Source organism: Tachypleus tridentatus, chromosome 9, assembly GCF_004210375.1.
Source record: "Tachypleus tridentatus isolate NWPU-2018 chromosome 9, ASM421037v1, whole genome shotgun sequence".
Lineage (NCBI taxonomy): Eukaryota > Metazoa > Arthropoda > Merostomata > Xiphosura > Limulidae > Tachypleus > Tachypleus tridentatus.
This window is the reverse complement of record NC_134833.1, coordinates 121,828,422-121,854,975: the sequence shown is the minus strand read 5'-3', so window position 1 is coordinate 121,854,975 and position 26,554 is coordinate 121,828,422. Positions and strand designations below refer to the sequence as shown.

General features: G+C 35.3%; 1 protein-coding gene across 4 annotated transcripts in view; it reads left to right on the top strand.

Moving 5' to 3' along the window:
* Nucleotides 1-1,118: 1,118 nt before the first annotated feature.
* LOC143226230 (motile sperm domain-containing protein 2-like) overlaps nucleotides 1,119-26,554 on the top strand; it is a 73,978-nt gene continuing 48,542 nt past the window's right edge. For 2 of the 4 annotated variants that reach the window (XM_076456982.1, XM_076456979.1), the window contains exon 1: nucleotides 16,408-16,548. The gene's annotated coding sequence lies outside the window, so the exon portion shown is untranslated. Of the gene's footprint in view, nucleotides 1,252-16,407; nucleotides 16,549-16,916; nucleotides 17,136-26,554 lie in introns of those variants that run through there. The other 2 variants (XM_076456981.1, XM_076456980.1) reach the window with 2 other exon arrangements.

Sequence of the window (26,554 nt, the reverse complement as noted above, 5' to 3'; positions counted from 1 at the left end):
CATTAAATTTAGTTAATAGTTAATAAAACAGGTACTTGTGTATTATTAAGTACACATAATCCATTAGTTGTTTAGTTAATAGTTTATAAAACAGAACATTTACAAAATTGTATATGATAAACAGTAATTTTATTTGTTTGTCTTCCTTCTGACGTTGAAAGATCACAAAATTTGTTTTATCATTTGTTAATTCCTCAATGTTACAGTTTGCTTGAGGGAGGTCCCGGATATGAATTTCTCCTGAAATAAATTATGCTATTTGTAATAAGTACTGGAAGGTACACTAAACTTTTGTCAATCGTATCCTCACGTCACTAAGTACAACTTAAATTTTAAGAGCTGAATCAAATATTCTTCATGTCCTATTTTGTAATTTTCCTTACTTAGCTTAATGATAATAGTAATAGTCTTTATAATGTCATCAAGTTTATTATTTGAAAATTGTAAATCTGTAAAATACAGAGTTCGTATTTGTGAATTAGTTTCTCAACATTCTACTTTGCGCCTAACAATGTACTTGTAAAAATATATTATTGACTGTTTGATCATGAAACAGTTATGCTATTAAAAGTTTTTATAGTAAACAGTTGTGATAGTTTTAAGATCGTATGATCCGTTAAAGTCAAAATATAATTTGCTTCTTCTTTTTTCATGTATTTATCAATATTAACATGACGAATAACTTGCATATAGTTTTAGCAACATAAAACTTACACAATATTTGATGAGCAACCACTACTGAGACTTACTAACAAACTTTACTTACCAGAGTTCAATTTTGACAACAACTCACCGTTACATGTCATTAATTGTTTGTTTGTTTGTTTTGAATTTCGCACAAAGCTACTCGAGGGCTATCTGTGCTAGTCGTCCCTAATTTAGCAGTGTAAGACTCGAGGGAAGGCAGCTAGTCATCACCACCCACCGCCAACTCTTGGGCTACTCTTTTACCAACGAATAGAGGGATTGAACGTCACATTATAACGCCCCCACGGCTGAAAGGGCGAGCATGTTTGGCGCGACGGGGATGCGAACCCGCGACCTTCAGATTACGAGTCGCACGCCTTAACGCGCTTGGCCATGCCGGGGCCAACACGTCATTAACACTGAGTCATCTTGTCTTTGTGTCAAACGTTGAGGAGGCAATTTTGAGCTGAAAATCGGTTATTTTTCCTCCCTTACGAGTAATTCCGGATTATCGGAGTACAATCTCCTTTAGCTAAGTCTGTGTGGTTCGGTGGTCGAGATGCAGTAAGTTTTATCTATTTGTTGTTATTTTCTTCTTTGTCAAAATATGTTATTTAGAAGGAGGGTTAGTTTGTCTGTGCATGAGCGTTTAAAATTTAAACTTATAAAACAACAGACATTTTTTTCTAGTTATTTAACTTATTTGGTGTCTTAAAACACATTGGACTGTTGCTTAACTCGGGTTTTCTACAGCAAAAAGGGTCAAGAAAGATTTCAAGTCCTCTGAACAGGATGCTGGTCCATTGTAGGTAACTGCAAATTTTACATTTGAGTAAAAATGGCTTATTCAAGGATATAAATAAGCGTGGGTGAGCTTCGAATCTGCAACCTTGTGATTAATACTCCAGAACACTAACCACTAGTCTCTCGTCACCCTTGTATTATTTAGTCACTGATAAACTTTGATACGTCAACAAACAGTTAAGAAACAAGACAACCTAATGTGAATGAATCACTAATTCTAGCTTAGCAGTTATGAATAACTATGACAAAACAGTTCATGTTAAAACAAGCTCTACACAGAAATACCCAACATTTATACAGTTAAACCTTTATTTCAAGAGTCAAATCAGTGAAGACATACACGAATCATCTTAACTTTTCTCTATAAAAAACTTGCATATAAATTTCAAATAATGAATAAAATGATCGTTCAGGTTTGATGTGTTTCTGACATTCCATCCATTCATCTATTTATCCATCTACATCTAATTATTGTGGCACTGAAGTACCAGTTTTTCATTAACCATTAAATAAATTAATAAAACTTTTTTACGATACAGAGAAAATAATATTTTTACTAATCTATCATTGATATCACCAATATATTAACAAAACCTGTTGGATAAACTGGCAAGAAATGTTTTGATATAGTTTAGAAATTTACATCAATAATTCGGAAACTCCAAAAACAAAGTCACCTTGACAGAAATCATCAGGTAAAAACAAAATCTCCCTATAGCTACATTCATAAGGTCACCAGATGTCAGACATTCATCAATGTAACAAGCGTCAAATACAGCTACAATGCACCGAAGATACATTTCGCTCATAAACACTGTTAAAACCAGAAACCACAATATAATCACATAATTACAAAACAAAATCAAATTTATTGCCTAATCAGATACAAAATTCAAAAACGCCTGGTTCTATAAATATTTGTGTTTGCTTAGAATTCTAGAAAATCAATTATATAAATAGCATCATATTTTAATACCTGCAGAGGCCAAAGCAGGTAAAAAAAGCCAACCATGTAGTTAGCTATGTGCTTATCAACAAAACAAGCAATAAAATCTTTAAGCTTTGCAAAGAATAACCTCCTCTATTTTGCTCAGTTTCTGCCATCTATTGAACAAAAGTGACATTTCTTACATACTTGTGAAATATAATTTCTAACCCAGTCATGGTTAAGTTTACTTTAACACATAAAAACAAATTAAAAGAAGCATATTTTAACTATTTGCTTCCCTTTTTAACTTAGTATTGATAAAAACATTGATAAAATATTGTATTGATAAAAACAATGCTATTTTGCAAAGAAATATTCAATAAAGCGTTTTAAAACAGTCCTGACAAACATACATGCCCTATTTGAGAATAACAATAATAATTTTATTTTATACTGTTTGTGTGTCTTAGAACAAAGCCACATTCAGCCATCAGCTGTGTCCACAGCGTGGAATCGAATTCCGGATTCTGTAAGTCCGTAAAATTACTGCTGTTTCATTGAGGCATTTTTTCTCTGTAACAAATGGCGTCGTTATCAAATATTTCCAATTATTTTTACTTGAAAATTTATTATTTTTTTCGTTTTATCCTAAATGCATACATACATTTAAAACAAGAAATTAGAAGTTTTTAAAAATCTCTAAAAACTGATACAAAGAAATACCGATAAAATTTTAAATTTCTAAAATAAGCCAATTTCGTTATATACACAGTAAATTTCGCCATTTCATAAAGTTGACTGGAATAATAGTTTTGATTTATATTTATTGCTAAGTGTCCAGCCTCCTGAAATACGAAGCTAATTAGACACAGTATTTTGCAATCTATATCGGGAAACCAATATAATAAATATCAAGATAAAAACTCCTGAAATTTCACTTTTTCAAGATATAGATACATATTTATATAAAAAGAGTTAAAATTAGATTAACAACGCTTATAATCAGCATTACATATTCAGCCATCGGGCTCGGCATGGCCAAGCGTGTTAAGGCGTGCGACTCGTAATTTGAGGTTCGCGGGTTCGCATCCCCATCACGCCAAACATGCTCTCCCTTTCAGCCGTGGGGGCGTTATAATGTTTCAGTCAATCCCACTATTCGTTGGTAAAAGAGTAGCCCAAGAGTTGGCGGTGGGTGATGATGACTAGCTATCTTCCCTCTAGTCTTACACTGCTAAATTAGGGACGATTAGCACAGATAGCCCTTGAGTAGCTTTGTGCGAAATTCAAAAAACGAACAAACAACAATCGTCTACGCAGGCTACAGTCTTACGTCTATCCCTGTATGTAAAAAGAAAATAAACAACAACAAATATAGTGATATACTTTATTAGCTGTCTTCAGTAATGATATTCTGTTCTGGTTTCTGAAATATTACCAAATGTAGAGATGTTAGTGAGAAACTATGTGATATTAACAAGTAACTGTATTAACGACAGGTCAGTACTCCAGTATGTCATATTAACAAGTAACTATATTAACGACAACAAGTAACTATATTAACGACAGGTCAGTACTCCAGTATGTCATATTAACAAGTAACTATATTAACGACAGGTCAGTACTCCAGTATGTCATATTAACAAGTAACTATATTAACGACAGGTCAGTACTCCAGTATGCGATATTAACAAGTAACTATATTAACGACAGGTCAGTACTCCAGTATGTCATATTAACAAATAACTATATTAACGACAGGTCAGTATTCCAGTATGCGATATTAACAAGTAACTATATTAACGACAGGTCAGTACTCCAGTATGCGATATTAAAAACGAATTCTTACACTAAAATAAAAGTAACAGCAAAATATAATAAACTGAATAGAAATGCAAAAGGAAGATGAACGAGTTTTAATGGCGCACACATACATAAACATAGGTTTCAGCTATATGTTCCTTACAGTATAATCGGACAGACTTTCGTGTTCCAAGTACTGAAGATTCCTGACTACTGAAGTACAAGGAAAGAAGTTCACTGGTTAAGAGAAACGATTATATGTATATGACACTTTCAAATCAGGATAGATCAAAGTTCTAACAAACTATCCTGCCCAACGATGATACTTTATTGAGTAAACAAATGTTTCCAAAACCCTATGTAACTCACAAGATTCCCAGTAAGAAATGAATCTATCAATCGAGAAGCCCCAGAGGATACTTTTGATAAAGATTATTCAAACCAGCTACCGTTGAGGAATTACATGAGCTGAGAGTGTCTGGTTGTGAGCTGTATAATTAAATGAAGCATTCTAAGTTTGCCAGTCAAACAGGGATTGAAAATACTTTTAAATATGTATCCAAATTGTATAAGTTTACTTTGTTTGTATACTTTTTATTGTTGCAGCATTTATTTTGTATTGAATACTTCATATAGCGATTATACGAATAACCAACGATCCTCACTTTTCGTTAACATTTTAGTTTGTTTTTTATATTTATTTGTTCATTTTTTATTCGTCCGTGGAATTGACGTAGCAACTATAAACGTTCAATACAGCTATATCTATGATAGCTTTAGCGGATCTTTACTTTTGCCTACAGATAAGTGTATAAAGCTGCCAAAGTGGAGAATAAGTTTTATAAATTTGTTATTATGATTTTAATTTTTGCTCCATTACTTTTTATAGCAGGAACTCTACCTTATTTTAAAATTCATGATCTTTAATGCTCTTGTTTGTCACGTGTCTATCCATCGATATGTATTACCAATTGTTAGGCTGAATTGAGTTTAAAAGATATTTAAGAACATGCATTATGTGTTTACCATTCATGAGAAATCTGTATATATTTTTTGGAATATCAAAAGCAGACACCCATAGACCAGTGAAGTAAATTGGAGATGTCTTGCAGCAACTCCGAGCTTATTAGGTGCTAGCCTCACTGATATGATCAGGTAGGCAGTTAGTAGAAGAAAAATATGCTGTTTTAGACGTTTTTGAGTTGCTATACTTGAAATGGTATCGAACGCTTTAGCATATTATTAATACACATGCATATACTATATTGTAACCAATACTTTGAATGGTCGGTGTTTTGCTTAAGAATTCAATAGGGTGGTTTTCGAACAAGTGAATTATTTAGAGGTCTTGCCGATCCTCACTATTAATTGAGTGCTAACGTACTTAACAATACTCTTGGACAGAAAATACGGATTCCAAAGTCATTTCAGCTTACTGACATGTCAGAGTTCACAATTGTCATCACTAGTTAAATCCAGTTTTAATACTTTGAGATATTATCTGTCAGTTTTATCTGTTTTTGTTGTATTTGTCTAGAAAATATCGTGATCTGCACCACAGAAATGACACAATAACTCATAAGCAATTATTGAAAGAACATTAGACAAATGCCTCGCTACCAAACGTTGACTGATAGCCTGGGGAGAAAAAAATGTAGTTCCATTTTGAAATTCGGATTGTGCATATACCTCAACTCTTGATTCCTAACTCCATGTTAACTGCTTTTTAATAAAGTGATTATCACACTACGTCTTTGACGCATTCTTCTATAAACTATCATCTAACAGCTTGGAACAAGGAAAGTCATTTCTTTTCAGACTATTATTTACCATTCAACAAACTATGTTAACTGCTAATTGAACAGCTATCCCCTGCTATACAAATAAAGTACAACAGGATTTTGCCCAGTAATCATAGTTGTGAAACTGATCCTCCCTTAATTAGTGCTACTTTATCTGATTCCTCGTGGACTGTCAGATATGCATCTTCTTCATTACAAATGAAATCAATAAATTGGCTGTTTATTGTAGATGCATACCAGAGCTATACACACTCGCCAGACTTCTAATTTTATTTATCTACTGTCATTTTACTCAGTTTCTGATGGATATTTCTATGCACATCAACTATTATAAAATGCAGCTACATTTCATATTCCTGTAAGTACTGTGGTGCACCTGCATTTGGTGGAGAGCTGTGCATTAGACTAAGAGCTGTACTTCTCACCTGAAAATCAGATGATTTGGAGAACACTCGAATGCACAACAGTTGTGTACTATGTTAAAATTTCGACTTACTGATGATCTTTGGCTCACAGTGTAAAATAATCGATAACAACCACTACATAACGTATACATTTATAAGTCTTTGGAGGACCACCAATATCCATAGATATTGGTTGCAAAGGAAAGCATACAATTATAAGCTGAATATTACATGTGATAAAATGTGTATACTATTTTCAACGTTTCTACATAATTGTAGAAAATCTACTTCTTTAAATTTGCAATGGTGCAAAACACTTCCTGGTGCTCTCCCCAGGTATTAGCGTCGTACAAAATCTGAAGAAATTTCTTCTCGAAAATGCTAGAGACCATTAACTAAAATACAAGTTTGCACATTTTTATGGTTCATAACGGTAGTACCTGATGATTAAAATATCGGATATTATGTGCATCAGTATTGTATATGGCAGTTTGTAATAATAATGCTGCCTAGTAAGTATCACCCAAGTTGTACAAGGCTCTTGTAATAGCTCCTGATTAGTCCTTTTTAGTATTTGTTACTGTTTGTATGGTTTGCATTCACTGCTGCTGCTAATACTTTAACTACTCCGCAGTGACCAGGGCAAGATCATTTAATCTATAAACATTTTCTCAGTGTTTGGTAATATAATCTGCCAGCATTTCTATGCTAATGACACAAAGGGTGTCCTGTGATGAAGTCATAATCTATGTAGCGTTGTTATCCAAAGTACAGTCATACCTTCTAGATTTTTTATGTTTATTAGTCACTTCACTGACGCATAGTCCAATGCCATAGTCCACTTCTTACTATACAAGTAGTGACAGTAATGTTTAACAAATACTACAACTGTAAGTGGTTTCTTCTTTGTTATTAGTATTGGCATACTAGAGATGTTAATATATATTAAGAAGCTCTAAAAATATGATTAGTTTTACTGCAAATTGTTTTGTTTTCATTAATTTTTGTTTTAAGTACATTTAAAATTACAAACGTGACTGTTTTCACTATAACTGAATTATACTGAAGGGATATTAACTGTTAAAGTCAGTGAGTTATTTGCTTCTCAACTACAATTTGTGTCACATTACAGAAGTTATATTTTGTAATATGGCGAGAAGGAAAAATCAAATATCACTTGAGTTAGGAAAAACATCACGGTAATACAATAATAGGTAGAAAAACAACGCCTTATAAGCATAAGGAAGAGTTTTATTGGTGGTGAAACATACTACATAAAAAAGATGGACCAAAGTTGTGTTCAAACATGTGTGAGTGTTCCACCATCAATGTGTCCAAACATATGTGTGTTCCACCATCAACGTGTTCAAACATGTTGATGTTCCACCATCAATGTGTTTAAACATGTACGTGTTCCACCATCAATAAAACTTTTTATTATGTTTATAAGTCGTTGATTTCCTTCCCATTATCAAATGTCACTTACTTTTCAAAGTAGTTGTACCTTATATTTCCTAAATTAGTCTATAATGATAAATGAGGTAAGTTTGTTCTCCTGGATTCAGTTGTTTATCTGATGCACTTTCCATACTTATAAATCAGAAACAGTGTCATTGTTTATTTGATTTTATAAATGTATCTTGAAACATTTGCTGAACAACAATACTAAATGGAGGTAGGTTGATACAACAACACAATAAATAATGTTTAGCTTGATAGGTATTTCCTGTGTAGAGGTGCCAAGCAAATGAATACACTGTATTACAAGATACAGGTTAATTAGGTTTTAATAATTTTAAGGAAAATCTTAGGGAGGCAGACAAATTTCAGAGATGGCACCTACTATCCTTTACATCCTCTCGGTATTTCGATTGTCGCAGCGGCAACCTAAGATGTATGAACATAAGCCAAAGTCTGAATGACATGATAAATAATTAACAGTTCTTTCTGACTTTAGAATCAGAACTAGAGTATACTTTTATTCTCCATTTTGATTTGCCAATGCTAAGAAGCCACGACTAGCGAACTGAACCAATTTGCACCTTTCAGTTCGTTTAAACACTCATCTATCTACATCAAATGATATGTGTTATCACGTTCATTCACCTACTTAAAGTCTCTTTCTTCTTCTCGAGACAGTTAAACAATCTCCAAAGTTTATATTATTTTGCCCTTTTATATCCATTTATTTTCAGCATTGGCAACATTTGTTGTATTCCAAAGAAACCTAACATTAGTTGCTTTATGGAATGCTCATCATTTGTACTTATGAACGCTTCACTTAGTTTCTACTTCTGTGTTGAGTTAAAATTACTAGCAGAATTCTTAGCTAGCAAGCTCAGATGTTCAAGAAGCAACTATAACACACCAAAAACATCACTTGCACATTTGTAAGCTCTACAACCTCTTTTCAACATATATTCATTCACTGATTTCAGACTCAACATTGGATGGTCTTTTTGCAGAAATTAATTCACATTTTGTAAATGAAAAAAATAGTTGACAACTTCCATTATAAGTTCACCTTTAAAATACCAATACATGATATTCGAATAGATATGATTGCTCAGTGAATAAATAATAGTGTCAAACCGAAATCTGAGATGTAGCTCTCCACTCAAATATTGACCTTAACCATTTTGTATAAACAAATTTGAACTATTAGATACTAATGTCTGATACAGAGTAAAGATGAGGAAGCTCCTGACTCATCCAGAGCACACTTGAAGCTGAATTTGATCATTATTGACATTTTCCATGCGATGCTAAGCCCAATATTATTTGAACTATACATCAATCCTATGGATGCATCTTGACTACTCAACTTACGTGAGCTAGTGGCTAAACTCAACTCAGAGTCTATTTGTTTAAAAGAGTTGGAATTTATTCAGCCATTGATGCAGAGGTTGTGTTCATACGTTTTTGTTGTTGTTATAATCCATGATGACGAGAAAACCCACTTGTAGAGAAATATATACATGTAAAAACGGCTGGTATAGATAAGGAAAGCTCTATGTAAAGGAGCAAACAACGATGACCGAAGAAGGTCGAAACGTTGTTTGCTTCTCTACATAGAGCTTTTTCTATCCATACCAGCCGTTTTTACATGTATATTTTTGTTGTTGTTCTTTTTTTGACAGAGGTTGTTACAAATTCATTTACCTAGTAACCCATAGTAAAAACAGTATTCATCTTTTATGCTATAGACATCTTCTTGAGGAAAATTGCTGTGTTTTTGTGATGCGGCCATGGTAACTGAGCCTAGAAAGCTTTATTATCCAACAGAGAACCATAAGATTGCATCACAACATTTTGTGTTTTTTTTGGCTTTGGAGTTGTTGGTCAAATTTTTGTTAAGCTTTGAGACCATCACAGACTTGAAATTGCTTTAGAGCTGAATCTATCACAAAACAATAAACCTAATTCCGAGATGAAATGCTCCCGAGATCTATGTGATAAAACTTGGTTTCGCTCAATAACCCTCCAAGAATGTATGAATGATGATTTTTTTATGTCATGTCCAATCGATGATATGTGTGAGAAAGGTTTTTGTGCAATCCTCTCAGAACATTCACACAAACAGCCATGTTCTCACAAGGCCTTTTTCACTTCTGTTTAGTGATAGTAATTAGTCATTCAAATGTCTGAATGTACAAATTTGAAAATAAAGAAGTTATAAAACAACCATAGAAAAATTTGATATTTATTAATAACAATCAACATAGGAAAAAGGATTATAAAATATAAACACAAACAGGTTAGAGTAAAAAGTTATATCAACATGCAGACTGAAAAGGAACATGTAGAAAACAATTTCATACTGAAAAGTAAACAGTCAGAATCTGTTTGAGTGTAGTTAAACACAAAGCTACATAATGGACTATTTGTAGTGTGCTCATTACAGATATTGAAATTAGACTTCTGGCATTATAAGTATGCATACTTATCGTTGTGCCAACAGGAGGAATACAGAGAGGTTACACAGCTTCAAAGATATATTAAAATAGTTTCATATAAAGGAGCAAACTACTTCTTGCTCCAGGTGTAGGAAATTTAATACATTATGTTTCTTGATCGTGGCTGCAAGTTGTTCTAACACACTGCTGTTTCTTTACAATAACTTGAAATCTGTAAGCCACGAAACAAGGAAGTTGCTTTTCCAACCACTGATTGTTTTACTGTTAGACATACATGACTGTTAATTTTAAGTTTAATATGAGAGTATTATTTAGTTTGTATTTTGCAAGCGTTAAAGTAACTTATTTAAAAAAAAATAGTTATGGGAAATTTTATTACGTAGCTGTTTCCATAATTCAGTTGTGAATTGACGTCAAGTATTCAAACCTTCTGAATTTTTCTCTTAATATTAGTGAACATTTTTATTTTATAACGTCTCGTAGTTTGTAGAAAGTTCTAGGCCTCGGTTGTGGAGTATATATATATATTGGACCACCTGATTCGACATGAAACATCAATCTGAGTAACCTTTCTCAAGCGACAACATCTTGTGTCAGTATTCTTTGAACTTCAGAAGGCCTACGATGGTGGTGTGGCATATTGTGAGACCTTCATTCATATGGGTTGCGTAGCCATTTGCCCATTTTTACTAAAACAATTTTAATGAGCAGGTGATTCAAAATCGTGTGAGTTCGACACTTTTCTGTTCTTTTCTACAGAAACTTTGAGTTCCTCAGGGCTGTGTCTTGAGGGTCACACTTTCCAGCATAAAGATTAATAACATCACAGGAAAACTCCCTCTTACTGTTGCAAATGGGCTCTTTGTCGACGACTTTCACATTTCGTTCAATCGTCGAAAATAAGCTTTATTGAGCATCGCCTACAGATTGCCCTCAATCGTTTACTGAAATAGACCACAGCAAACGGTTTTAACTGTTCTGTATGTAAAACTGCTTGTTTGCACCGGTTCAGGAACGGGGTATTTACACCGATCCTAAACTCCGTGTTGGTAAAGTTCTGCTTTCCGTGGTCCCTGAGGGAAAATTCTTGGTGTTTCTCTTTTTCCTCTCTTCCACCTTTTGGGAAATGAATCGGTCTTCTATACTAAAGATCTATCATGCTTTCATTCGATTGAAACTGGTCTATGGTTCTGCCAGGACCTCGGCCTTGAAAATGCTCAACCCCGTTCATCATCAGGGGCTTCGGCTCTGCATGGGGGCTTTCTGCACTTCCCTAGTCCAGAGTTTGTACACAGAGTCTCATGAATCTCCTCTACATCTTCGTCGTTTGCAACTATCTTTTATGTATCCTTCAAAACTTCGACCATTACCATAGCATCCCACCTGAGATTGTATTGTTCTGAAAAATCATGGTATACACTGAGTAAGGACAATACAATCCCAGGTAGAATTCTATGGTAATGGTCGAAGTTTTGAAGCATACATAAAAGATAGTTGCAAACGACGAAGATGTAGAGGAGATTCATAAGACTCTGTGTACAAACTCTGGACTAGGAAAGTTTTTTTGGCCTTCGTATCCAGGCACAGTTGGATAAATTGGATCTGCCCTTGCATAATATTGTTGTATTTACTGGTCAGCCCATCCCACCACGGCTTATTACCATTTCCAAGTGTGACCTTTCTTCGAGTCGTCTGAGAAAGGTGGATACTCCTTATTGGAAGCACCGTCTTCTGTTTGCTAAGCATCTTTTTGAACCATCCTTCCATTCCTATTTATATAGATGGTTCAAAATAAAGGTTACTCTGTAGGCTCTGCCATAGTTTGTTGTAGTTCGATGGTTGAGTGCAGAATCCTCTCTAGAGTTTCTGTGTTCACTGCCAAACAGTACGCCATTTCTTTTGTCCTGGATCACATAGAAGCTAAGCAGTAGTCGAATTGTACTATTTCTACCGACTTGTTTAACTCTCTATTGGCCCTGGAATCGCTTCAAGTTAGGCTTTCACCCTGTTCTCGCTGATACTCAAAACGGACTGGCCCGTTTATCTTTAACATTTACTTTTATCCAGTTCTTCTGGACACCAGGATATGTTGGTGTTCGCGAGAACGAGCTCGCTGTCATCGCAGCTCAGTTTATCTGCTCTGGCGTTATTACTACTGTGCCTTTTCCATACATGGACTATGGTCCTGTATTCAAGGCTCGTCTCTGTGCCAGTTTGCAGTCGACTTGGAGCGAGCAGCATGATTACAGTCTTTTCCAGATAAAACCCTCTATTAATCTTTTGTCGCCTTGTTTCCGTAAGAATCGAAAGAGGAGGTTATCTTAACTAGACTACACATTGGTCACAGTTTATAACTCATCGTTTTCTTTTATCCAGGACTGACGCTCCAGTGTGTTGTCTGTGTGACACTCAAGTCACAATAGTTCACATTTCACTGTCGTGCCATCGTTACGACTTTGAACGACGGCATCGTTTTAGACATGTTTTATCCATAGGTTTACCCCTGACGCTGGACAGTGCTGTTGGGGATGGTGACACTGTCCACCTTACAAATGTTTTTCGTTGTTGATTTTGAGGACATTGGCCTTTTAAACGCTATTTAAGTTTTTAATCAAAATTTGAACTTTGTTTTGTGTTAACGTAATTTGTTTTTACGAATTTTAATAATTTTACTTTATTTTTAATTTTTTACCGGTTGTTTGGCGCAAATAACCTGGTTGCTTTGCGCCATAAAACGCCAAACAACCAACCAACCAACCTGTATCCAAAAGGAATCGTCTCCACTCGACAACTCTCCTTACAACTCCACGAGTAAACTTTCTTTTTTGTTCATAAGTACTTCATTCTGCAGAAAATAACATGCCTTCAAAGAAGAGCAATTCTTTAAACTCGCTCAACTCAAGAGTTCAAGGCAGGACTAGTATACATATACTATGTGAAAAATCTATTTGTGGTGTTTTCAAGTGAATTTATTCCCCTACAAATGTCAGATAGTGAGATCCTAAAATGAGAGCAGATTCAATTTGTATGTATATGGAGAAGTGTGTGCTTGAAAACTTCCGTTTATTGCAATATCCTGTGGTTATGGCACCAAAATTTCTCCTTCTTACACACTATGTAATTTCTTTAGATAAGCTGATTTCCTGAAGGAATAGACTAACATCGGTATTTGGTAAGATAAATTGTAAATTGAGATTGATTTCCGCTAAAACTAGCCTTTTTTTGTGGACAAAATGTGCAGTGAAAAATGAAAACAATCTTCATTAAAGCAATAAAGGTATTTTTGTTTTAAGTGCTGGGTCACCTTTACAATATTTTGTACTGATCAGGCTGATTTTACTTTCTCAAACATTACTTCCAAGCTGAATGATTCACTCAAAATGATGTTCCAAATTGTCTAAATCTCACATTACATGGTTATATCCAGAACAGCAGATTTACTCAGAGAACTTATTAAACAACATGACTGGTTATTCTTGTTCAAAAAAAGAGGGGTTGTAACCTCAAGAACACTGCCGTTGCCATTTATGCACAAAGTGAAGTTTTAAACCCACATCTCTCATGAGCAAACTAGACTGTATTTTCAAGGAAATGACAAAGAACAAAGGTAGCTAGAGTGAAATAAGCTAAACAACTTTCTAGGCCAAATTTGACACATCTTGAATAAACGAAAATGCTTGAAAAATTATATATTAAAACAAAAAAGCACTCGGTATACCTACATATCACAATAATGTATGATGAGGATATTTTTTGCTGTAAGCCTTGGATTCTGACGACGAATTCCTTGTCATTAAAACTGCAATTAAGTTTCCCACCATTAGCTAAAAAAGTCATTTGTTCAAGAAAACAATGGCCGAAAGGGTGTTACAACTGTTGTTTCTTGAGATATCCAGTGTCGTTTGCAATTAAATCTATGAACTGTATTTTGTGATTACCGTTGGACCAGAGCAACTGGAATAACTATTTAGTTAGGAACAAATGACCAAAAGGGCTTTGCAATCCTTGTATTTTGAACTGTAGAGTAATGTTATCAAATATAATATGTAGATGAAATTCTGTGACTACCAGTTCATAACTGAAGTTTACAATAACTGTTGTTAGAATATCCAAAGTTTGTATTGCTTGAGCACCCACATCTCGCTTTCCTAATTTCTATTTCTCTATCTATTGTTACTTTACTTCTTTTGTGAGACTAATAAATGGAGATTAAGACTATTGGATGGTGTATCCCTACTTGCGCAGCCACCTCCAAACCTAGTGTACATCTTATAATCTCACATTATAGCTTGTACCTTTGGATCTTTTTTTTCAATTAGTGCAACGTTATTTCTTTAATTTATTTTTGTTCCAGTCTGTTTGTTAAGTTATAACAAACTAATGTAATTTGTCAAAGGTTTGAATTTGCTGTTTTTAACGCTGTCCTTCCTTGTGATTTTGCTTATTTAACCTCACAAAAATGTATTCATTTTCAATAAATTATATTGTAATTATTGCCAAGCAAATAATAAAGCAATAAGTGTATATAACATTGTTTGAAAGTTGTTCAGGTGACAGATAAGTTTTAGCCATGTAAATATGACTTTTTCTATTGTATATTTTTTGTAAAAATGTATGGCCAAGTGAACGCTCAGAGACCTCAAACCTTCTTTTTCATTGCGCTTATATCTAAGAGTATTGCACCCTTCGATGTGGTAGTATTGTTTGTTCCTTTTGTGGTACTTTTCTGTTTTTGTTATAATGTTGAGATTTTTCTTATTTAATTTCATAGTCACTAAAGGAAATTTCCTTATGATTTCGCAGTAAGAATCATTTATATCATGGCATCATATTCATTCATCTTTTAGTAACACTGAAAATTCGTTTGTTCGAGACATTTTGTTTTAGTTACATAATTAATTATTAGCCTTAGAGTTGTTGAATGAAAGTGGTGTGATATATAAAAGTGTGTGAAATTCAAGAAATTTAAAGACTTATGAGTAGTTTGGATTATTCTACACAGAACCTTAAACTGTGCATTAAACAAGATAATGTAACAGCATTCAATATTGGAAATTTATGTGGGTTACATTTTTGGTTTTTACTTACATTCGTTTTTTGCAACCTTTCTGGTAAAATGTGGAAGTGAACATTTTTCTTAGATGAGAGCATATATGATGCTACTCTTTCTTTCTGGCTAATAATAGCTAAATAGCAATATGCTTGTTTGTTTGTTTGTTTTGGAATTTCGCACAAAGCTACTCGAGGGCTATCTGTGGTAGCCGTCCCTAATTTAGCAGTGTAAGACTAGAGGGAAGGCAGCTAGTCATCACCACCCACCGCCAACTCTTGGGCTATTCTTTTACCAACGAATAGTGGGGTTGACCGTAACATTATACACCCCCACGGCTGGGAGGGCGAGCATGTTTAGCGCGACGCGGGCGCGAACCCGCGACCCTCGGATTACGAGTCGCACGCCTTATGCGCTCGGCCATGCCAGGCCTAGCAATATGCAACTGCAGAAGTAGGTCAACGAATGTAAGGAAAACCCCGTGATACTATAACAGCGCGTTATTATTTTGTTGAAGACATGTAATAGTCACATTACCTTGTTGCATACTCTAAAATTCATGTGATCCACACAACGTATAAAATAAATACTACAGAAGTTTGATCTGGAATGTATTATGAGCATAGTCACGGCAAATATATCCGTGCACGGATATGTGCGAAAGGGGTTTAGTTTATGCAATATAAATTACGGCACGATGCACAAATATAAAAGTTATTATGCTGTAGATGCTGCAACGCAACGAAGTGAAAGAGTTTAAAAAGTACTTCACGAAGAACTGTTTGGAGCAGTAATTCTTTATCTGAGTTGGATGGGCATTAAACTAAAATGCGAGAGATCTTGTGTTTATCCTGTCACAAAATCCCAACTCATTTGATCAAAGAGGGATGCTTTGCTTGAACTTATTTTGAATATGGAAAAATTTAGTTATTTAAATAGTGTCGATTGTTTGCAGTGATTTTTAACTTTTATTGACACGGTTTGTTTTGTAAGACTTATACTTTTTGCTTTATTGTGCTCCGCTAGGGACTGTTTCAAGCGCAATTTACCGTTTTAAATGCATCAGTAGTGATAACGTGTTTGTGCAGCTGTATTAAATTTATAAATTGTATGTTTTTTGAGTACAACAAGTATCACATAGGCTTAATTTTTTGTAAGTAAATTTGAAATTTTACTCCTGTTTGAATTATGTTATTGAATTTATGAGACTATAATTAATAACATGTTTTGAGATGTAGTAGTATTTCTGATGATTAACCAACTTTGGCCAATGGACTTGAGACTTGTTTTTGTCATTTTCTTTTATCGACCTTTGGTCGGAAAACGCGTAAATATGTTAACTCGTTCACATATTGTGGCTGTGGTGATATTAAACTTAGGCCTTCAAAACTAAAGATCAAAAGTTGTATCTTGTAATTTTTAAGTAAGATATGAGTCACGTGGTGTGATTTTGTAATTTATTTGTGCAATTTACATATTGTATGTATATGTATATATAAATGTCTCTACCCTTTCTAAATTGACAAGTGTTTGAGAAATTTACATAAAAGTCAGTCATTGAGTTAATGATTTATTGAATGTGTATAACACTAATTTAGTAATTAACAGTAACAGCATATTCCTTTAATTTTTATAAATAAAGTATGTTACTCTCCAACTTTTCAACCTATACTAGAGTACAAAGGAGTGACAGTTATGAGCTAACAAGCTATTTTATTTTAAATGGCAGACAAAAAGACCGTAAGTTATATAATTTTGACTTTTTATACCCCATAGCCACACTATTGATAGGCATGTTCAGATAGGTTGTTTCCCCCTTAGTGTCAGATATTACTGCTAATATTTCTTATTACAATTATTTATGACTCAAAGGAATTTAGTTTGGTTTGTATGATATAATTTCCAGAAATTTTATTCACATGAAATTATAAGTTAGTATTTAGAGAAACTAGGTTTTAAACAATTTAAAATGTGGTTAATATATAAATATTGGACTTTGTTATATATTTTTGCATTATTGTTTTTGTTACTGTGAGCAATGATGGTGTAATTTTAGTAGCAGTAGTATTCAGTGAAAGTAGTATAATTCACTCAAATGAACACAATGAAGTTTTGAGATTTGAGACTTTTAAAGAAGGTAGCAGAATTTAAAAACATTCATCCTGTTGAAGTGAATCTTTTACACACACAAAATGTAATCCTTCACCTTCAAGTAATTCAGAAATTTTTAACAGTACCAACTATTTCATTATTTTACAAGTGTACAACACTAATAAAGAAATAATTTTGTTGAAAAAAATCAAACTTACACTTAGAAAAATTAAACATTGCATCTGATATGAAAAATTTTTCATATCCAACATTTTTCTTTTCACCATTCAGCGAAACCATCCAGTGCAAGAATGCCGAAATCATAACAATTCTAATAAATTATAACAAATCACTAGTTCTATGTAGCACAAATATTGAGCATAAATCTATAAATCTCTATTTTTCTTAGATTTAAGTGTTAGTCTGGTAATTTTGCTGAACTGTTTACAATATATTGCTGTAGCAGTGAGATCAAATTCAACACAGTAATTTAAATTAGGTCTCACAGCTCTAATAAATAGAACACAGAATTTAGATATTCTTACCATAACATGCGAAATTCTACACAAGCCTTGCATTTTTTTCCACATAAGACCACTATCCCAATCCTTTCTGAATTTTTATACCAAAGAATATAATCTTGCACTTTCAAAATTAAAACTTTTATTCTATTAGTAACAAGCTATCAAACTATATTAAGATAACAGTTATGATACTAGCAAATTTAATTACATTTTTATTTTAGTATGAAAAACAAACATCCTAGGTCACTAGTAAATTAGCATAACAATGTTTAGGGACAACAAGGGACCTATTGGTTTATCTCAGCTGTTCCATCCTCTGAACAGAACTAAAACTATTAATAAATAAATTAAAAACAAACAAACCTTAAAACCAGCCCTTCTTATTCATATTCTTATCAAGCTTATTCTCAAACTTGTTTAAATTTACGGCCTCCATAAGAATCAAAGCCCAACCACCCTGTTTGAAAACTATAACTCAGCTGAAAATGACTCTTACCTTGTTAAAATTTATATCTGTGTCCTCTAGTCATACCATTCTCACTATTAAGTATGAAAAAAAGATGATGACACTGTCAATTAACTTGACAATCTCAATCAAATCCCCTATAGTTCTTTTTTCTGGTCCCTTCGTGTGGATTCCTGTTTGTGGTGAGGGGACCTCCCAGGAAAGGTTCTGTTCTTTCAGTTTACCTTCTCTGGGATCTAAACATCCACCCACATGTTTTCCGTGCATGACGACCTGTGAAGGGGAGGAGAGGATCCTGGTGATTGAGGGGTCCAACCCTAACACACCACTTTGGCCTTGAATTCCTGTAGATGAGTGGTCCCCTTTGTGTCAGTTGGCTGGTTCACTTGGGCTAGAGTCAACCATATACCAGTGTTGGAAGTTCTCAATGGGTGTTGTAGACATTGTGTCTGATGCTGGTGTTTGGGTATAGTGCTCATGAAACCCTGGCGTTGCTGCAGTGTTCTTGCTTGACATTGTAGTGCATCCCCTTGTCGGTCTCCATGGTGGGTGGGGTCAGTGGCCACCGAAATTTTCTTTTTTTACCTGTGGATTCTCCTAATAAAAATTTAAATAAATTAATGAAAAACAGTCAACAGGTAAACAACCATGTCTTGAAGACTGATCAGCAATTTTCAATGTTTGTACCACCAGTTGTACCTCATTTTCTCATGCCACCCTTTTTTACTCAGAAGAGACTGGAGGGACTTGCTGGCTCTCTAAAGTCAGTAAAGAAGCTTCACTATGGAGACATGTTGGTTGAACCATCCATATGACAACACATTGAACTCCTCTTGAATTCAAAGGCAATTGGGGATGTACCTATTGAGGTTATCCTTCATGCTACCTTGAATTCATCATGAGGAGTTATTGTTGAGAGGAATTTGAAGAACGTTCCCAAGTTAGATTCTCACTGGTTTCTCCACTCAAGGAGTTTCTGCAGTGAGATGCATCTCCACTCGCAAAGATGGAGTTACACTGCTGACATATATCCTCGTTTTGACATTTACTTCACCATGTGCACCTGCCACCTTCAAGGCAGATTATCTAAATTGCAGGGTATGGCTGTACATTCCAAACCCTCTTCGATGTTTCCAATGTCAGAGGTTCGGCCATTCAAAGATGTCATGTCGTGGTTCCCTGACATGTGCTTGTTGTGGTGGCAAGGATCACAATGCCTAAAAAAATGACAGAGATCCACATTATGTTAACTACAATGGTTCTCACCCTTCCTACTTTTGTTCTTGCACTAAATGGTCTGAGGAAAAAGAGGTGCATATTTTGAAAACAACTCATAACATTAGTTATCCTGAGGCTCGGAAATTGCTGTCCGCCACTTCATCTCGGACGTATGCTGCTGCACTTCGTTCTACAACTGTAGTGGGAGTGCAGACAGATATCTCTGTGCCTCCAAGAGAATCGTTCTCCAAACAAATGAAAACCTTTTGACCTCCATGGTTAAAAAAGTTGGTGAATCAACTTCTACACCCATCTCTGTTCCTCCCATACGTTCCAACAAACCCCAAGATCTACATCCTTTGGTTCCAAATACAGGCATTTCTTCAGATACATCTTTTTCTCAAACCCCAAGATACAAAACAATCATTCGTTTTCATCCTCAGTCACTGGAATCCTCTTCCAACAACAAAGACCTGCCCAATCGACCCAGGGCAGGAACCATGGAGGTCGATAGACCTTCTTCAAATAAGGACAGTAAGGAAAAAGACATGGTCATAAACAGAAGGGTTCTCCAGCCACTTCACATACACGTCATTAAAAATGGCCACCTTGATACAGTAGAACTGTTGAGGTTTATGCTCTAATCTAGATGACATCAAAACACTGATTGCTTCCAATCAGTCCTTGATGTTCTTGTTGAACAGTTACTGTCTCCCTTTCTAATCCTGGAGAACTTTAATGACCATCATCCCCTCTCGGGAAGTACTGTTATTGATAGGAGGTGTCACTCTGTAGAGTATATGCTCTCTGATCACAACCTTTCTCATTTCAGTACTGGTTCTTCCACTTATTTTCGCACACCTAGTCAGTCCTTTACCACTACTGATCACTATATATCAATAATCCACTAGGCAGTGATCATTTTCCTATATTTTTGAGAGAGACTGGCCATGGTCGATGCCACCCTACCCATGTGCCCTGGTGGAAGCTGGATCAGGCAGACTGCTCCACTTTCACTGCTCTTGCAGAACTTGATCCTGCCATCGTCTGTCAGCCATCAATAGACGACTGTGTGGCAGCAGTAACTGACTGTATTATACAAGCAGCTGCTTAGTGTATTCCTAAAACCTTGACACGTTTTCCACTGTATCCTCGTTCGTGGTGGAATCCTGCCTGCTATATGGCATGAAAGGCTCAAAAACGGGCCTGGGATACTTTCTATAGATATCCCACACTTTCAAACCACATTGCTTTCCAGCAGGCCTGTGCACATGCTAGGTGGGTAAGATGTCAAAGCCAGATGGAATCTTGGATTAAGTTCAAAACTAGCATATCTTCTACCACCAGTTCCAAGATCATATGGAACAGGGTTTGAAAGGTCAGTGGGCACTACAATTCTGTCTCCCTCTCGATCTTACTCTCTGATGGCCAAGAGGTAGTTGATGTCCGGAGCATCACTGATACTCTAGGTGAAAGCTTTTGTCAGGTATCTAGCACTTCTGCTTGTTCCTCCACCTTCTTGGCCACAAAGACTTCGGTGGAGCATTCACCTCTTTCCTTTCGAACTGACTGTCTCTTTGACTATAATCCTCCCTTTACACTGGTGGAACTGAAAATGGCCCTTCATCCGTCTGACAGTACATCTGTTGGACCAGATGATGTTCACTATGACATGCTGTGCCATCTATCTCCTGCTTGTCTTGATATTCTTCTGATTGTTTTTAACCAAATCTGTCAGGAGAATGTTTTTCCTAATGCCTGGCACCAAGCTATTATCTTACCTTTCTCTAAGCCTGGAAAAGATCTCAAGATTCCTTCAAACTACTGTCCAATTGCTTTGACAAGCTGTCTCTGTAAGACTCTAGAAAGGATGGTTAATGCTCATTTTGTTTGGTTCTTTGAATCTAATAACCTCCTCTTTCGCACCAAGTGTGGATTTTGACGACAGCACTCCACCATGGATCACCTAATTTGACTTGAAACATCAATCAGAGATGTCTTTCTCAAATGACAACATCTTGTATCAATATTCTTTGACATTGAGAAGACTTATGACACAACATGGAGGTATGGCATTTTGCGAGACCTCCATATATATGGGTTATGTGGCCATTTACCCATGTTTATTAAAAATTATTTAATGGACAGGAGATTCCAAGTTTGTGTAGGTTCAACACTTTCCCGTTCTTTTCTATAGGAACTTGAGGTCCCTCAGGGCTGTGTTTTGAATGTCACACTTTTTAGTATAAAGATTAATGCCATCACTGAACAACTCCCTCTGACTGTTGCAAACAGGCTCAATGTCAATAACTTTCACATCTCGTGTTAGCTGTCGAACATGAGATATATTGAGTGGCAACTACAGACTGCCCTTGATCGTGTACTGAAGTGGACCACGGTGAACGGCTTTAATTTCTCTCTTTCTAAAATTGTTTGCATGCACATTTGCTGCCAACAGGGTATTCACCATGATCCTGAACTCCATATCGGTGAAGTTTCACTGCCTGTGGTTCCTGAGGCCAAGTTCTTGGGGCTTATCTTTGACCATAAGCTGACCTTTATACCACACTTGAAGCAGCTGCAGGTTAGATGCACGAGAGCACTGAACATCCTCCGTGTCCTCTCTACCACCAGTTGGGGAGTGGATCGATGTTCTATGTTAAAGATATATCATGCTCTTATTTGATCAAAACTAGATTATGGGTCACTGGTCTATGGCTCTACTAGGACCTCAGCCTTGAAGGAAATAAAAAACTAAAATATTTTGGACTGTTGCTAGGTGTTACACTGGATTGTACACATAAAGAAGAAATTGTGGAATTGATAAGATTTGTTGAGATTTATGAAGAAAATAAGTGCATGTGCATTTAAAAATCATAGATTTCAGTAATATAAAGGGAGAAACTGGAGACTATCACTGAGGAAATTTTGAATAAGTTAGAGAAAATTTTGTGGATATCATTATAATGAGAGCTCTATCATATGATATTGAATAAGATATCAGTGGACACAAGAAGAAAGTCCAGTCAAGAAAGTTAAAAGTGTCTAAATTTGCTCACTGTATACCATGTTGTGAACACAGCTTAAATTTATTGAGTATTTTTACTTTTGAAAAAAAAAAAAAAAACAGTGAAAAGTCTACACATATTTCCAGTTGAGGAGCGGATCGGTGTTCTATGCTAAAGATATATTGTTCTCTTATTCGATCAAAACTCGACTATGGATCAGTAGTCTATGGCTTTTTATATGCAAAAATGGCTCGTTTGGGTTGAGAAAATATTTTACATAGAAGGTCGAAATGTTGTTTGCTCTTCTATGTAAAATATTTTCTCAACCCAAACGAGCCGTTTTTGCATATAAATTTCTCAACAAGTGGGTTTTTCGACATCACTGAGTCTATGGCTTTGTCAGACCCTCGGCCTTAAAGATGCTGGACCCCATTCGTCATCACCTTTGCTGTTTGCAACTGTCTTTACTATATTCTTTGAAACTTCATTCCTTACCAAAGCATCCCACCTGGGGATGTGATTTCCTTCCTCAGTGGGCCATACATTTTCAGAACAGACGATCTGCCATTGCTTCTTTTGGCCTTCGCATCCAGGTGTAATTGGATGAATTGGGTCTGTTCTTGGATAACACTGAAGAATCCACTGGTCAGCCCATCCCACCATGGTTTATTACAGTCCCCAAATGTGATTGTTCTTTTAGTCATCTGAGAAAGGCAAATACTCCCAATTGGAAGTACCGTCTTTTATTTACTGAACATCTTTCACAAACTTTATATTGTTGTTCTTTTCCTGCACTTACCACCCTCTAATGCTTTTCTTTTTACATGCATCTCTCTCTGAGATTCTTCACAGAAATTCTGTGGGGTTTCTGGAGATAACCTTGTTCTTCTCCCCTCCACTTCATCCCACATTTCATTTTCATCTCTGGCAGGTAATATGTGGTTTCTTGTTTCTGGGACATTTATTTCACGAAATCATATTGACTCAGGCCAGTTTATCATCAACTTCTCTTGGATATTTATGTATGGCCTTATTATATATATTGATTCTGTCCTGCATGATATTGAAACTCAGTTGACATCTGCCCACCAACATTGTTGATCTGCTGGTAATCCTCCTACCTTCATCTTTTCTTTGTTTCTTATCCTCATTGTCCAGTAGAGGAAATTCTGCAGTCTAGCATGTGGACTCTTCTTAGTGCATTCATCTCCTACTATCTCTGTAATGGCCTGGTTTCCTGTCTGTTAGAGGTTTGTCTACCACCTGTGACCTTGCTTCAAACTGTGGTACAACTCTTACTGGTAAGTTTTATTCATACTTTCTTTTTTCAGGGACTTTTATTTACTTTTTATCACTTGAATCACACTGTGGTGAGTGGTGCCTGACCTGGTATTATTTAGCTCTAAATTGCATTGTATAACCAATGTTTACTCACACTTTATGTTTCATATCCTTGCATTGCTCATTGTTGAGATAGAATGTTTCACAAGATCTCTTGTAGGTGAACAGTTGTGGGGTATTTTACTTCACAAGTATGCTCATTCTAGATTGTACCATCTGTGGACATCATGGGTAAAACAGAAGGGGATTGAATAAATTGGTATGGTCTACTTTTCAGAATAGAATTTTGTGAAGACTCATTGCATTGTCTCTAGTGATGACATTACTCTGGACCCTCCAATGCATTTTTACTCCCACCTTTTTTTTTCTAATAAAAGATGAGAGTCCTTATCAGTTCCAAGCTGATGGGGTGGTCACTGTTGGAGGCATCCTCCTGAATTGGTTCCACAAAAAGATGGCTACAACCATTCAGTTGAGAGTAGAGTAGTGGTGTTCTGCTGATGTACATGAGATGTGGTTTTCAGAGGAGTTGAGACATCACCTTTCTAGATGATGTGACCTCCTGATACCATTTACACAACCACTGGAGTTGAACCATCTAGAATGCACTTTGACCCTTTAATTGTGAACTTTCATTTTACAGTTATATGGATATCCTTACCCTGTGTGGCCTGGTGTGGATTCAGATCAAACCAGTCAACATCAATCTTCATCTAAGTTTTGGGTTGTCCATCTTTCTCTTTCAATTTTTTTTGTCTCTGTTGTGTACTACAGCAGTAGAACATGGAATTGTTCTGGTTCTGTTCATGGCTACTCCACTTTTTCTCTTCTTACAAGATATTATTGCTCTTTGGATGGTTCCAGCTTGTTTCAAGGTCAGGGAGAAAATTGCATGCAATAGACATCCTTTTGATATCATAGGTCAATTTTCTGAATTGGTAGGTCAAAGCTAGTCCTTGTATTGTATTTGGGGATTGGAATGCTTCTCAGTTTATGGGTTGTTGGGCTCGAGGTGAAGATGGTATGATCCTCATCCTACTTTTATATGGATGTTGGTATCCTATGAGAAGATTTTGATACATCCTTGTTTTCTTGTTTTCTCACTTTTTTCATTGTGGGATTGAGTTACAGTTTCTTTCTATGGTAAGAATCACCTTCCTACCACATTATATTCCACTCAGATGTACTCTTTTCTTTTTTCTACCCTGATTTGCCCAACTTATTAAATGATCAAAATTTTTTTGTAGAGCAGCAACATCCTTCTCACAGCCAGCAATTCCAGTGATATTAATATCATCAGCAAATATAAGTAACTTATGGACCATTCCTTCACCTGTGTCATTGAGGCAGATCAAAAAGAGAGCAATAATCCTGAGACTGAGCCCTAAGGTGGCGTCTTGTCAAATGCTTTCAGAAAATCCAAATATGCCAAATCTACATCATTAACTTGATTTACATAAGCATAAACATTTTCAAAGAATGTCAAAAATTTTCCTTTGTTGAAACAATGCTGACTGCCAATAAATTTCTAAAATTTTTCATATGACTTTGCAAAGTATCTTTTATCAAACTTTCCAAATCTTTTCCACAACTGATACAAGACTAATGGGTCTATAATCACTAGTACACTTCATCACCTTTCTTGAAAAAGGCGTTACATGAGCTAACTTCCAATCCTCTGGTATGTGCCCAATATTTCCATCTATGACCTGTTAAAGTTGAAGAATATTATTTAAATCTTCATTAGTAAAAACTGAAGAAAAAGACTTTAACCAGCCATCTCATAATCATCAATTACAAACCTTCCTTTATCATTCCTCCATCCTAACATTCTGATTACCCTTAATTTATTTAAAGGAACTCTCCCTGTTAATTTTTACAATTTCAGCCAATGTTTGTTCATACATCTTTCTAGATGTCAAAATATCCTGTTTAACAAACTTTTTAATCATTATTATTTTTGAAATCCTCCATCATGTTAATCAATTTAAATTTCTTAAATTTGTGATGCTTTTCTCGAATTTTATCCATTATGCTTTCTATGAGTCAATGTGGGTTTAACTTGCAACCTCCCTTTTCCCCATTGCTTTCTAAAAGAAATATAATTATCTGGAATATTTACAAATTTTCCACATTTCATCAGTGTTTAGTCAAATATGCATATTGCTAATTGGAGGATCAAAACCCCATACCCCACCCTTTCGTTGTGCTTATATCCAAAAATACCACAGCCTTCACTGCAGCATTGTTTGTTGCTTATTGAACTAAAATAACATATGGTAGTATTTCTGTGTTTTTCTGCAAATTATACAAGTCACTATAACTCAAGTAATTTTTGTGGTTCCTTACAAAAGGTACTTGAGAAGTCAAAATACATTTAGATATAATCATATGTGCTCTCCTCATTGCCTCATCCTTCACTTACAATGAAAAGAATGTTGCTTTAAAAGAACTCTGACAAGTTTATGAGAGTTATCAAAGCATTGGGAATTTTCAGATACTTTTTGTAAT